Source organism: Triticum aestivum, chromosome 7A (genome assembly GCF_018294505.1).
Source record: "Triticum aestivum cultivar Chinese Spring chromosome 7A, IWGSC CS RefSeq v2.1, whole genome shotgun sequence".
Lineage (NCBI taxonomy): Eukaryota > Viridiplantae > Streptophyta > Magnoliopsida > Poales > Poaceae > Triticum > Triticum aestivum.
This window is the reverse complement of record NC_057812.1, coordinates 498684037-498696130: the sequence shown is the minus strand read 5'-3', so window position 1 is coordinate 498696130 and position 12094 is coordinate 498684037. Positions and strand designations below refer to the sequence as shown.

Sequence of the window (12094 nt, the reverse complement as noted above, 5' to 3'; positions counted from 1 at the left end):
CGTCGGTCGGCAAAAGGAAGCACTGTCCCATTGTTGGTCGGGAAAGGTTCATGCTAGGGCCAACAGAAAGTTGGTTGGCAAAGATAATACCATCAGATTATTGGTTTGGAAAGGTTCATGGCTGGGCCAACGAAAAGTTGGTCGGCAAAGATATTGCCGTCAAACAGTCGGCCAGGAAAGGTTTGTAAGAGAAAATCGGTCGGGAAAGGTTCGTGCCAGGACCAACAGAAAGTTGGTCAGTAATGTTTCCTTTAGCCGTCCAACAGTCGGTCGGGAAAGATATGTCGGTCGGGAAAAGGCTTTCTCGTTTGGACTTTCCCCAGCAGACCATGTTGGTCGGCAATAGTCTTTCCCAACCGACTATTTGTGAGCGGAAGCTATTTTCCCAACCAATCTGTATGTTGGGAAAGTAGTGTTGTGGTGTAGTGTATCCGAATACTTACGATCTCCCCGGGGGCTTGGCCTGGGGCAACCACTCGTCTTCGCCCTTGTCGGTGGCGGTGGAACTGTCCGGAAGGAGAGTTCTCCCCTTCTTGGACCCTTCGGCCTCCCCAGTTGGGGCGGCCTTCCTTTTCTTGTCTCCCCCGCCTGGAGGGGGAGCATCTTCTTCTTCCTCCTCGTCTTCGAGGGAGGAGTGTGCCGCAGAGTTATCAGACAATGAGTCCGATAACACCTGGCGCCGAGAACTCTTTCGGGTTCCCTTGGCCTTCTTGGTCTTCTCCGACACCTTGTAAGGAGCCGGAGTCAGCATCTCCGTCAGGAGAGCGCTCGCAGTGTCTTCGGGCAAAGGGGCCGGACAGTTAATCTGCCTCGACATCTCCACCCAGTCCTATCAAAGGCATGGAGATTAGACCCCGCGCATAATTAAGCTAGGGAAAATAAATGTCCTGCGGGACGTATTGAACTCACCGAGCGCGCTAGACGCTTTGCACTTAGTCCGCGGTCCTCGGCGAGAGAAGGGGGGACCTCGGCGCCCTTGAATAGCACCTTCCAGACGTCCTTGTGCGTCGTATCGAAGAGCTTGCTCAGAGTCGGGTGCTGGGCCGGGTCGAACTCCCACAAGGTAAAATCTCATTGTTGACACGGGAGGATCCGGCGGATGAGCATAACTTGGACTATGTTGACAAGCTTGAGCTTCTTGCTCGCCATACTCCGGATACATTTCTGGAGTCCATCCAGCTCCACCGATGAACCCCACGACAAGCCCTTCTCTTTCCAGGAAGTGAGCCATGTTGGGAATCAGGATCGAAACTCAGGGGCTGCCGCCCATTTGGCATCGCACGGCTCGGTGATATAGAACCACGCCGATTGCCATCCCTTTATCATCTCCACGAAGGAGCCTTCGAGCCCTATGACGTTGGGCATCTTGCCCACCATGGCTCCGCCGCATTCAGCTTGTTGGCCTCGTACTACTTTCGGCTTGATATTGAAGGTCTTTAACCACAGGCCGAAGTGGGGCCGGATGCGGAGGAAAGCCTCACACACGATGATGAACGCCGAAATGTTGAGGATGAAGTTCGGGGCCAGATCATGAAAGTCCAGCCCGTAGTAGAACATGAGACCACGGACGAATGGATGGAGGGGAAACCCTAGTCCGCGGAGGAAGTGGTGCAGGAAAACTACCCTCTCATGAGGTTCCGGGGTAGGGACGATCTGCCCCGCAGCGGGCAGCCGATGCACGATGTTCGCGACTAAGTATCCGGCTCCGCGCAGCTTCTTGATGTCTCCCTTCGTGACAGAGGAGACCATCCACCTGCCTCCCGCTCCGGACATGGTTGGAGAAGGTTGAGGTGGGAAGAGCGGACTTGGGCGTTAGAGTTTGAGTGTGCGAAAACGGATGAGCAAAGGAGGAAGAAGGCGTGGATAGAAAGGTGAATCCTTATCCCTTTATATGGGCGGACGAAGCTAAGCGTCCCCTGTTGCCTTGTAAAACTCGCTTATCCCCCAAGCGCCGTAATTGATGGCGCGGTTGGGTTACCCACGCCCGTATTGATGAGAATCCCGTAATAAAGGGACACGATCTCTGCTTTGACAAGACGTGTCAAAAAACTGACCCGCGTTATGTGCGGGGCTGGTTAAAGGAAACGGTTCGAATAATCACCAGGCCGTGACATAACGTCATGCTGCCAAAACAAGCCAGCAAATTAGATCTGCGAAAATATTATTCTCTCTACGGTGGTACGTGGAACTTATTTTGCAGGGTCGGACACTATCCTCGTTTTCAAGTTCTTCTGTGATGTATTCGGAGAAGGAACCCGCCTTGCAATGCCGAAGACAATACCGCGCGCCGGACTCATCGTCATTGAATCCTGATTCAGGGGCTACTGAGGGAGTCCTAGATTAGGGGGTCTCCGGACAGCCGGACTATCTCCATTGGCCGGACTGTTATACTATGAAGATACAAGATTAAAGACTTCGTCTCGTGTCCAGATGGGACTCTACTTGGCGTGGAAGGCAAGCTAGGCAATATGGATATAGATATCTCCTCCTTTGTAACCGACCTTGTGTAACCCTAACCATGTCCGGTGTTTATATAAACCGAAGGGTTTTAGTCCGTAGGACAACAATCACAACATACAATCATACCATAGGCTAGCTTCTAGGGTTTAGCCTCTCTGATCTCGTCGTAGATCTACTCTTGTACTACCCATATCATCAATATTAATCAAGCAGGACGTAGGGTTTTACCTCCATCAAGAGGGCCCGAACCTAGGTAAAACATCGTGTCCCCTGCCTCCTGTTACCATCCGGCCTAGACGCACAGTTCGGGACCCCGTACCCGAGATCCGCCGGTTTTGACACTGACGGTCATCAAGACTCTTTTCTGGCGCCGTTGCCGAGGAGTGTAGCGCCTTTGGTAGGTGGAATTTGGTAAGGAAAAATTTATATAGTGTGCTAAAATTTACTGTCACTTGTTACTATGGAAAGTAATTCTCTGAGGGGCTTGTTTAGAGTATCTTCACCCCGTCCAGTAGAGCAAAGAGTTGCTCCTCAACCTACTGAACCTATTGAAAATGAAATTCCTTATGAGTATCCTTCGGGTTTGATAGAAAAACTGCTAGCTAATCCTTTTACAGGAGATGGAATAAAGCATCCTGATGAGCACTTAATATATGTGGATGAAGTTCGTGGATTATTTAAGCTTGCAGGTATACTCGATGATGTTGCTAAGAAGAAGGTCTTCCCTTTATATTTGAAGGGAGACACATTGATATGGTATAGGCTATGTGATGACATGAGATCATGGGACTATAAAAGATTGAAGCTGGAATTTCATCAAAAGTATTACCCTATGCATGTTGTTCATCGTGATCGCAATTATATATATAATTTCTGGCCTCGCGAAGGAGAAAGCATCGCTCAAGCTTGGGGGAGGCTTAAGTCAATGTTATATTCATGCCCCAATCATGAGCTCTCAAGAGAAATAATTATGCAAAGTTTTTATGCTCGGCTTTTTGAAAACAATCGCACCATGCTCGATACTTCTTGTGCTGGCTCTTTTATGATGAAGACTATTGAATTCAGATGGAATTTATTGGATAGAATTAAACGCAACTCTGAAGATTGGGACCTCGACGAAGGTAAGGAGTCAGGTATGACACCTAAGTTTGATTGTGTTAAATCTTTTATGGATACCGATATTTTCCGTAAGTTTAGCACTAAATATGGGCTTGACTCTGAGATAGTAGCTTCTTTCTATGAATCTTTTGCTACTTATGTTGATCTCCCTAAGGAGAAGTGGTTTAAATATCATCCTCCCATAGAAGTAAAAGTAGTTGCACCTATTAAAGTTGAAGAAAAGACTGTCACTTATAATGATCCTATTGTTCCTACTTCTTATATTGAGAAACCACCTTTCCCTGTTAGAATAGAGGATCATGCTAAAGCTTCAACTGTTATTCGTAAAAGCAATATTAGAACTTATACACCTCCTGAACAAGTTAAAGTAGAACCTAATATTGCTATTGTTAAAGATCTCTTGTCTGATAATATTGATGGGCATGTTATTCAATTCGAAGGTGAAACTGCTAGAATTGCTAAACCTTGTGCTAAAGATAAACATCGACATGTGGTAGGCGTGCCTGTTATTTTTGTTAAAATAGGACATCATTGTTATCATGGCTTATGTGATATGGGTGCTAGTGCTAGTGTTATACCTCATGACTTATACAAAGAAATTAAGAATGAAATTGCACCTGTTGAGTTAGAAGATATTGATGTCACAATTAAACTTGCCAATAGAGATACTATTTCACCAATTGGAATTGTTAGAGATGTTGAAGTCTTGTGTGGGAAAACTAAATATCCTGCTGATTTTCTTGTTCTTACTTCCCCACAAGATAGCTTTAGTCCCATTATATTTGGTAGGCCCTTCTTAAATACTGTCAATGCTACCATAGATTGCACCAAGAATGTTGTTACTGTTGGCTTGGATGATATGGTTCATGAGTTTAATTTCTCTAAATTTAGTAAACAACATCGTGAGGAAGAATTACCTAGCAATGATAAAATTATTGGTCTTGCTTCTATTGCCGTACCTCCTAGTGATCCTTTAGAACACTATTTGCTAGACCATGAAAATGATATGTTCATGAAAGAAATAATGGAAATAGATGAAGTATTCTTTAAACAAGAACCTATTCTGCATCACAACTTGCCTCTTGAAATCTTAGGGGATCCTCCTCCACCCAAGGGTGATCCCGTGTTTGAGCTTAAACCTTTGCCTGATTAATCAGTTGAAAGTACAGCGGGATATTTCGCCCGAACTGCGAGTGTCGTGTTCCCCACAGGGACTAGGCGACGACGACTATGCTTGGCTAAATCTAGGTAACACAATTTTGAGAGACAAATGCAGAAAATAAAACCTAAACTAAACAAGGTTGACAACAAAGAAAATGAAAATAAGCAAGGGGAGGTTCAGATTATCTTACTGTCTTTTTGGTATTTTGTTATTATTTTAGAAACTAAATACTGACACAGGACATCGTCATCGACAAAAAGAAAATAACAAGAGATGGTCACAAATATATCTAGCAGACGTATATAAGGGAAGGAAGAGGCATTTATATCACAGACCTTTATAACACAAGTACTGGAGCTAAAACATATACTACAAAATTGAACAAGTTTCTTCGAAATAAGAGCAGTGCACGAGTGACTAAGCATATATGGACGAGATTATACAAATCACAAGACTAGTACCACGGATCAACACAACAATATTGAACAACTAAAAATTACTAGTAAAAATTAACGAGTACAACGCGAAGAAATACACAGGGTGAACACACATATAAGCTGATAGAGCACTAGTTACCAAAGCAACAACATATCATATATCAGTTAATTCCCAAAGCAACAAGACATACACTATTTGGAACATAGAATTTTACAGATAAAAACTGAACAATAATCAAGTTGCAAGCTCTTATAAAATCTGAATATTACATGTACTAAACATCTTAAATTACATAAACTTTAGAGAGAGAGCAGCAGCAGTAAGCTTCAACAACAACAACAACAACAAAGCCTTTAGTCCCAAACAAGTTGGGGTAGGCTAGAGGTGAAACCCATAAGATATCGCAACCAACTCATGGCTCTGGCACATGGATAGCAAGCTTCCACGCACCCCTGTCCATAGCTAGCTCTTTGGTGATACTCCAATCCTTCAGGTCTCTCTTAACGGACTCCTCCCATGTCAAATTCGGTCTACCCCGCCCTCTCCTTACATTCTCCGCACGCTTTAGCCGTCCACTATGCACCGGAACTTCTGGAGGCCTGCGCTGAATATGCCCAAGCCATCTCAGACGATGTTGGACAAGCTTCTCTTCAATTGGTGCTACCCCAACTCTATCTCGTATATCATCATTCCGGACTCGATCCTTCCTCGTGTGGCCACACATCCATCTCAACATACGCATCTCCGCCACACCTAACTGTTGAACATGTCGCCTTTTAGTTGGCCAACACTCAGCGCCATACAACATTGCGGGTCGAACCGCCGTCCTGTAGAACTTGCCTTTTAGCTTTTGTGGCACTCTCTTGTCACAGAGAATGCCAGAAGCTTGGCGCCACTTCATCCATCCAGCTTTGATTCGATGGTTCACATCTTCATCAATACCCCCATCCTCCTACAGCATTGACCCCAAATACTGAAAGGTGTCCTTCTGAGGTACCACCTGGCCATCAAGGCTAACCTCCTCCTCACACCTAGTAGTACTGAAACCGCACATCATGTACTCGGTTTTAGTTCTACTAAGCCTAAACCCTTTTGATTCCAAGGTTTGTCTCCATAACTCTAACTTCCTATTTACCCCCGTCCGACTATCGTCAACTAGCACCACATCATCCGCAAAGAGCATACATCATGGGATATCTCCTTGTATATCCCTTGTGACCTCATCCATCACCAATGCAAAAAGATAAGGGCTCAAAGCTGACCCCTGATGCAGTCCTATCTTAATCGGGAAGTCATCAGTGTCGACATCACTTGTTCGAACTCTTGTCACAACATTATCGTACATGTCCTTGATGAGGGTAATGTACTTTGCTGGGACTTTGTGTTTCTCGAAGGCCCACCACATGACATTCCGCGGTATCTTATCATAGGCCTTCTCCAAGTCAATGAACACCATATGCAAGTCCTTCTTTTGCTCCCTATATCTCTCCATAAGTTGTTGTACCAAGAAAATGGCTTCCATGGTCGACCTCCCAGGCATGAAACCAAACTGATTTTTGGTCACGCTTGTCATTCTTCTTAAGCGGTGCTCAATGACTCTCTCCCATAGCTTCATTGTATGGCTCATCAGCTTAATTCCACGGTAATTAGTACAACTCTGAACATACCCCTTGTTCTTGAAGATTGGTACTAATATACTCCGTCTCCATTCTTCTGGCATCTTGTTTGCTCGAAAAATGAGGTTGAAAAGCTTGGTTAGCCATACTATCGCTATGTCCCCGGGACCTTTCCACACCTCAATGGGGATACAATCAGGGCCCATCGCCTTGCCTCCTTTCATCCTTTTTAAAGCCTCCTTGACCTTAGACTCCTGGATTTGCTGCACAAAACGCATGCTGGTCTCATCAAAGCAGTCGTCCAGTTCAATGGTAGAACTCTCATTCTCCCCATTGAACAGCTTGTCGAAGTACTCCCGCCATCTATGCTTAATCTCCTCGTCCTTCACCAAGAGTTGGCCTGCTCCGTCCTTGATGCATTTGACTTGGCCAATATCCCTCGTCTTCCTTTCTCGGATCTTGGCCATCTTATAGATGTCCCTTTCACCTTCCTTCGTGCCTAACCGTTGGTAGAGGTCCTCATATGCCCGACCCCTTGCTTCACCAACAGCTCGCTTTGCGGCCTTCTTCGCCATCTTGTACTTCTCTATGTTGTCTGCACTCCTATCTAGGTATAGGCATTTGAAGCAATCTTTCTTCTCTTTAATCCTTCTGGACATCATCATTCCACCACCAGGTATCCTTATCTTTGCTTCTCCTTCCCCTGGACACTCCAAGCTCCTCCGAGGCCACCTTACGAATGCAAGTCGCCATCTTCGTCCACACATTGTTCGCATCTCCTCCTTCCTCCCAAGGGCCCTCCTTAATGACCCTCTCCTTGAATGCTAGAGCTACCTCCCCCTTGAGCTTCCACCACTTCGTTCTAGCGACTTTGGCATGCTTATCCCGCTTGACACGAATCCGAAAGCGGAAGTCAGCAACCACCAGCTTATGCTGGGGTACAATACTCTCTCCAGGTATCACCTTACAGTCTAGGCACGCACGCCTATCTTCTCTTCTTGAGAGGATGAAATCAATATGGCTAGAATGTTGGCCACTACTAAAAGTCACCAGATGTGATTCTCTCTTTCTAAAGAGGGTGTTAGCTACAATCATGTTGTTAGCTACAATCATGCAGTAAGCTTCAGCAGTACAGAAAAGGAGAGGTACAGAGAAGAAGAGGAGGCTACAGTAGGAGGTTGAGGGGAAGAAGAGAGCAGCAACAGTGGCGCAAGAAGAAGAACAGCAGCAGGCGTTGAATAGAAGAGAAGCAGCAACGCTAGGAGAGGGAGAGAGCAGCAGCAAGGAAGAGGGAAGGAGTAGCAAAATGGTTATAGGAGAAGAAGATAGGAGAGAAGAAGTGACAATAGGTTAGCAAGAGGAAGCAGCAGAGCGCAGTAGCAGCAGTAGCGTTGGGAGAGAAGAAGTGCAGCAGCAGGGACGTGAGGAGAGGGAAGGAGCAGCAACAAAGTTTGGGGAAGAAGAAGCAGCAGGTTGAGGCGCTAGGAGAGGGGAAGCAGAGGAGAAGCAGAAGGGCAGCAAGGAGGACATCGGGAAGAAGAACAACAATGAGGTAGGCGAAGGGAGCAGCAAGGAGAATCAGCAGCAGGTGGAGGCGCACGGGTACGGCAGGCGAGATGGGTGTTGGTGGTGAAGTTGGTGGTGAGTGGTGGATGTTTGTGGTGGGTGTGCTTATGGTGCGGAGGCGCACCACCACGCTGGCCTGGCCGTGGCAGCGGCCGGAGGTGGAGAAGGAAGGGTGAGGGAGAGAGATGTGATGCCAGGCCCGATTTTGAGGACTGAGAGCGCTAGGGATTTGATTCCCCCGATCGGATCTTCCATTTGCACATTGGCCCCTGTCCTTTTCTTCTCTCTGCACAAGTTGGTCCTCTTCTTAAGTTTGGCCCCTCTGATTACTTCTTTTTCTTCACGCTTGACTCCCTCCGTAAATTACAGTAACCACAACTTCTTGACACTCTCCATTATAGAAGGATTTTGGGCCTTTTCACCCTTTTCTGCAAAACATGGAGGAGTGTTGTAAATGTAATATAACGGGAACATCCGAATATTTCTTCAGTAAATAATGTGAAAATATGATTACAATGTGATGCAAAAAGGCTAAAAAGATTATATGAGGAAATGCTCTATCAAGTTCCCCCACACTTAAATCTTTGCTTGTCCTCAAGCAAAGGCATATGACAAGAGCAATAGTATGAATAGTGAATTGAGTAAAGAATGTCCTAGTAAAATAGATCTCCAAACAAGGCGTGCTTCAGACTTAGCTAGTGAAAATTAATGGTTAGGAGTGCTACAAAGCAGTAGGATACTAGTAAGCATGACGATTTTAAACTTTTACAATGATAAAAGAGGATCAACAAGTTTAAATGATGACTGTGCCAAAGGTTCCTAAAGAGAGCATGATCCTGAGAAACACTTATTACCATGAACACAACATTGTAGTAGAACCACTTATTGGATTTGGAGGAAGCAACAATGATAATATTTTACCAGTCTCACCAAAGGAATATACCACCGATCCCGAGAACATGGTATACACCTGGCTCGACCAATATTTAGTTTTTTTGTTTGTCTCCCCAAAGGAACATACCACTGATCCCGAGAACATGGTATACACCTGGTTCGACAATTACATTTTTTAAATATAATTAACTCCTATCCGATCCAACCACATTTCACAAGCCACCGATCCAGGGAACATGACATGCTACCGTTGGGTAAGATCTGATAATTATTCATTATAAGGTATTTTTTTAATGAACAACACAAGCACAAAAAAAGGAGTCCTCACTTCTCCATGTCTGGTTCACATGCTACCGATCCAGGGAACATAGCATGCTAATCCATAGTGGTTAGGTGATTGCTCTCAATAGGAACACACTTCGCAGAAATTCAGCATCTAAACATGGTGATCTAGGTGTATCATAGTAAATGCAGGAAATGACGAAGTTTTCTAGTGTACTAGGGATTTGAGCACTCAAAACTAATAGTTCTCACTAATTTCAGCCAAGCATGCATGGTGTAGATCACTAGTTTACAAGGCATTCAGAAATCAAGTCCACAAATTCACAACAAGCACGATGCCAAAGGTGAATTTTAGCTTGACAATAAGTAATAACTGGCTCAAGCAACCCAACTAGCAATTGAATTCAGCATGTATTTATGATGTTCAGAATGGGTCATGAAACAGCTCACCGGGCACTATGAAGTAACACTCGCTTGATCACTCTCTAAGTTGCAGCTCTTCTCCGTTGCTTCCTCGTGCATGCTCCAGCTTCACTCTTCTTCGCGTGTGCCCATTGCTTCTCCTCATCACCATGCCGTGAATCCACCAGGATCCCAGGGAATGTCATCTCGAACTCGGTCAACTCGTAGTAAATGGTGCACAAGCATCAACCTGAAAGAACACTCAACAACCAAGCCAATACAAGTGACAGAGAGAATGCCCTCTAAGTCATCGATAGAGTACCCTATCATATAAGTATATCTATTGAGCAAATCAGGAACATGTATCAACAACAAGTCACATGGTGCATAGGCAATATCAGCAATATGACATAACTTATCCAGAAAGCTGAGATAATACCTGAAATGGCCTTGGAGAAGTTTTATGAATACCTCAACTGAAGATACCATGGAAGGCATGGTAGTAGGAACTTCCACCGGGCTCATATCGACATGTGAAATAGTAGGGCTTTGCTCCTTGACATCTGAAGTGACCTCATCATAATCAACAATGAAGATTTCTATCTCAGGCTCAAGCATTGAAGAATCGATGTGGCTAACATCATCAAAGGTGAACTTTTCCATATCTGTCTCTAGCAGCACATGATCAATATCAACTAAAGGTATCTCCTCAATATCAAAAGTAACCAACTGTAGCTCTGGTTCATCCACAGAAGAATCATCACAATGCAAAACTGAATCTAGAATGCTAGTATCCATATGATCTGAAGTGTGTGTGTCAACTAGGATGGTGTCATCATCATCAAACATAATCCATGAAAGTTCAATCTTGTCACACGGAGAAACTGGTTCCGACTTTTGTGTAAGAGATTCTTGCTGAGATGAAGTGATTTGTTGCAAGCAAGCAACTGGGCCAGAGGTGGGCTTCTCATTGTACCACTGAAGTTGGTGGAAGGCTATGTTCTCAATCAGCAGAAAAGCATCATCAAGTGTCTTGTTTGTAATAGCTCCACCCGCTGCCATATCGACGTAAGATTGAGTGTCCGAAGTCAATCCTCTATAGAATAGCTGCAGCTCTAACCATCTCTCGAGCCCGTGGTTAGGACATCTCCTGAATAAGGCTTTGTACCTCTCCCAAGCATCATACAAGCTCTCGCCTTCACGCTGAACAAAGCTGAAGATCTCATCTCGAATTGTGGACTGCTTGTGTAGTGGGAAATATTTATCTAAGAAAGCTCATGATATCTCATTCCAACTGAATGATCTTGATGGCAAGAATCAATACCAAGCACGAGCATCATCTCGGAGAGAGAATGTGAACAACATGCACTTGATAACATCTTGAGGAACTCCATGATACTTTATTGTATCTGAATACTCCATGACTCGGAGCAAGTGCTCATAAGGGTCTTCAGTAGGCAGTCCTCCAGACTATTGTTGTTGAACCAAAGCAATAAGACTAGGTTTCAGCTCAAAGTTCTCTGCCTCAATAGTTGGCCAAACCGGTCCTGTGATATAGCACTGACTTTTGGGCATCCAAAGATCACGAAGCAATGCCATCTTAACCGAGTGTAACTATAGAACAACCTGCAATTAGTTCAGATTTCCTACGCACACTCATAAACAGTAAACACTAGTCAGAAAGTTAGTATCCTAATAAGCCGAAGCAACAAAAAGTAAGAAGGTAAAAGAAGCACCGAAATAAGTTTGACTGGAAATTTAAACAAAAACTATACTAAGCCTAGTCTATAGCTTCACACAATCGTTCGACGCTAGTCCCCGACAACGGCGCCAAAATAATCAGTTGAAAGTACAGCAGGATATTTCGCCCGAACTGCGAGTGTCGTGTTCCCCACAGGGACTAGGCGACGACGACTATGCTCGGCTAAATCTAGGTTACACAATTTTGAGAGACGGATGCAGAAAATAAAACCTAAACTAAAAAAGGTCGACGACAAAGAAAATGAAAATAAGCAAGGGGAGGTTCAGACTATCTTATTGTCTTTTTGGTATTTTGTTATTATTTTAGAAACTAAATACTGACACAGGACATCATCATCGACAAAAAAAAATAACAAGAGTTGATCACAAATATATCTAGCAGACGTATATAAGG

General features: G+C 44.6%; 1 non-coding gene across 1 annotated transcript; it reads left to right on the top strand.

The window, feature by feature from the left end:
- The first annotated feature begins 11068 nt into the window (after positions 1-11068).
- Positions 11069-11175, top strand: LOC123155114 (small nucleolar RNA R71). Its single transcript, XR_006477230.1, has one exon. It is a non-coding gene; the product is annotated as a small nucleolar RNA R71 (small nucleolar RNA).
- Positions 11176-12094: the final 919 nt, after the last annotated feature.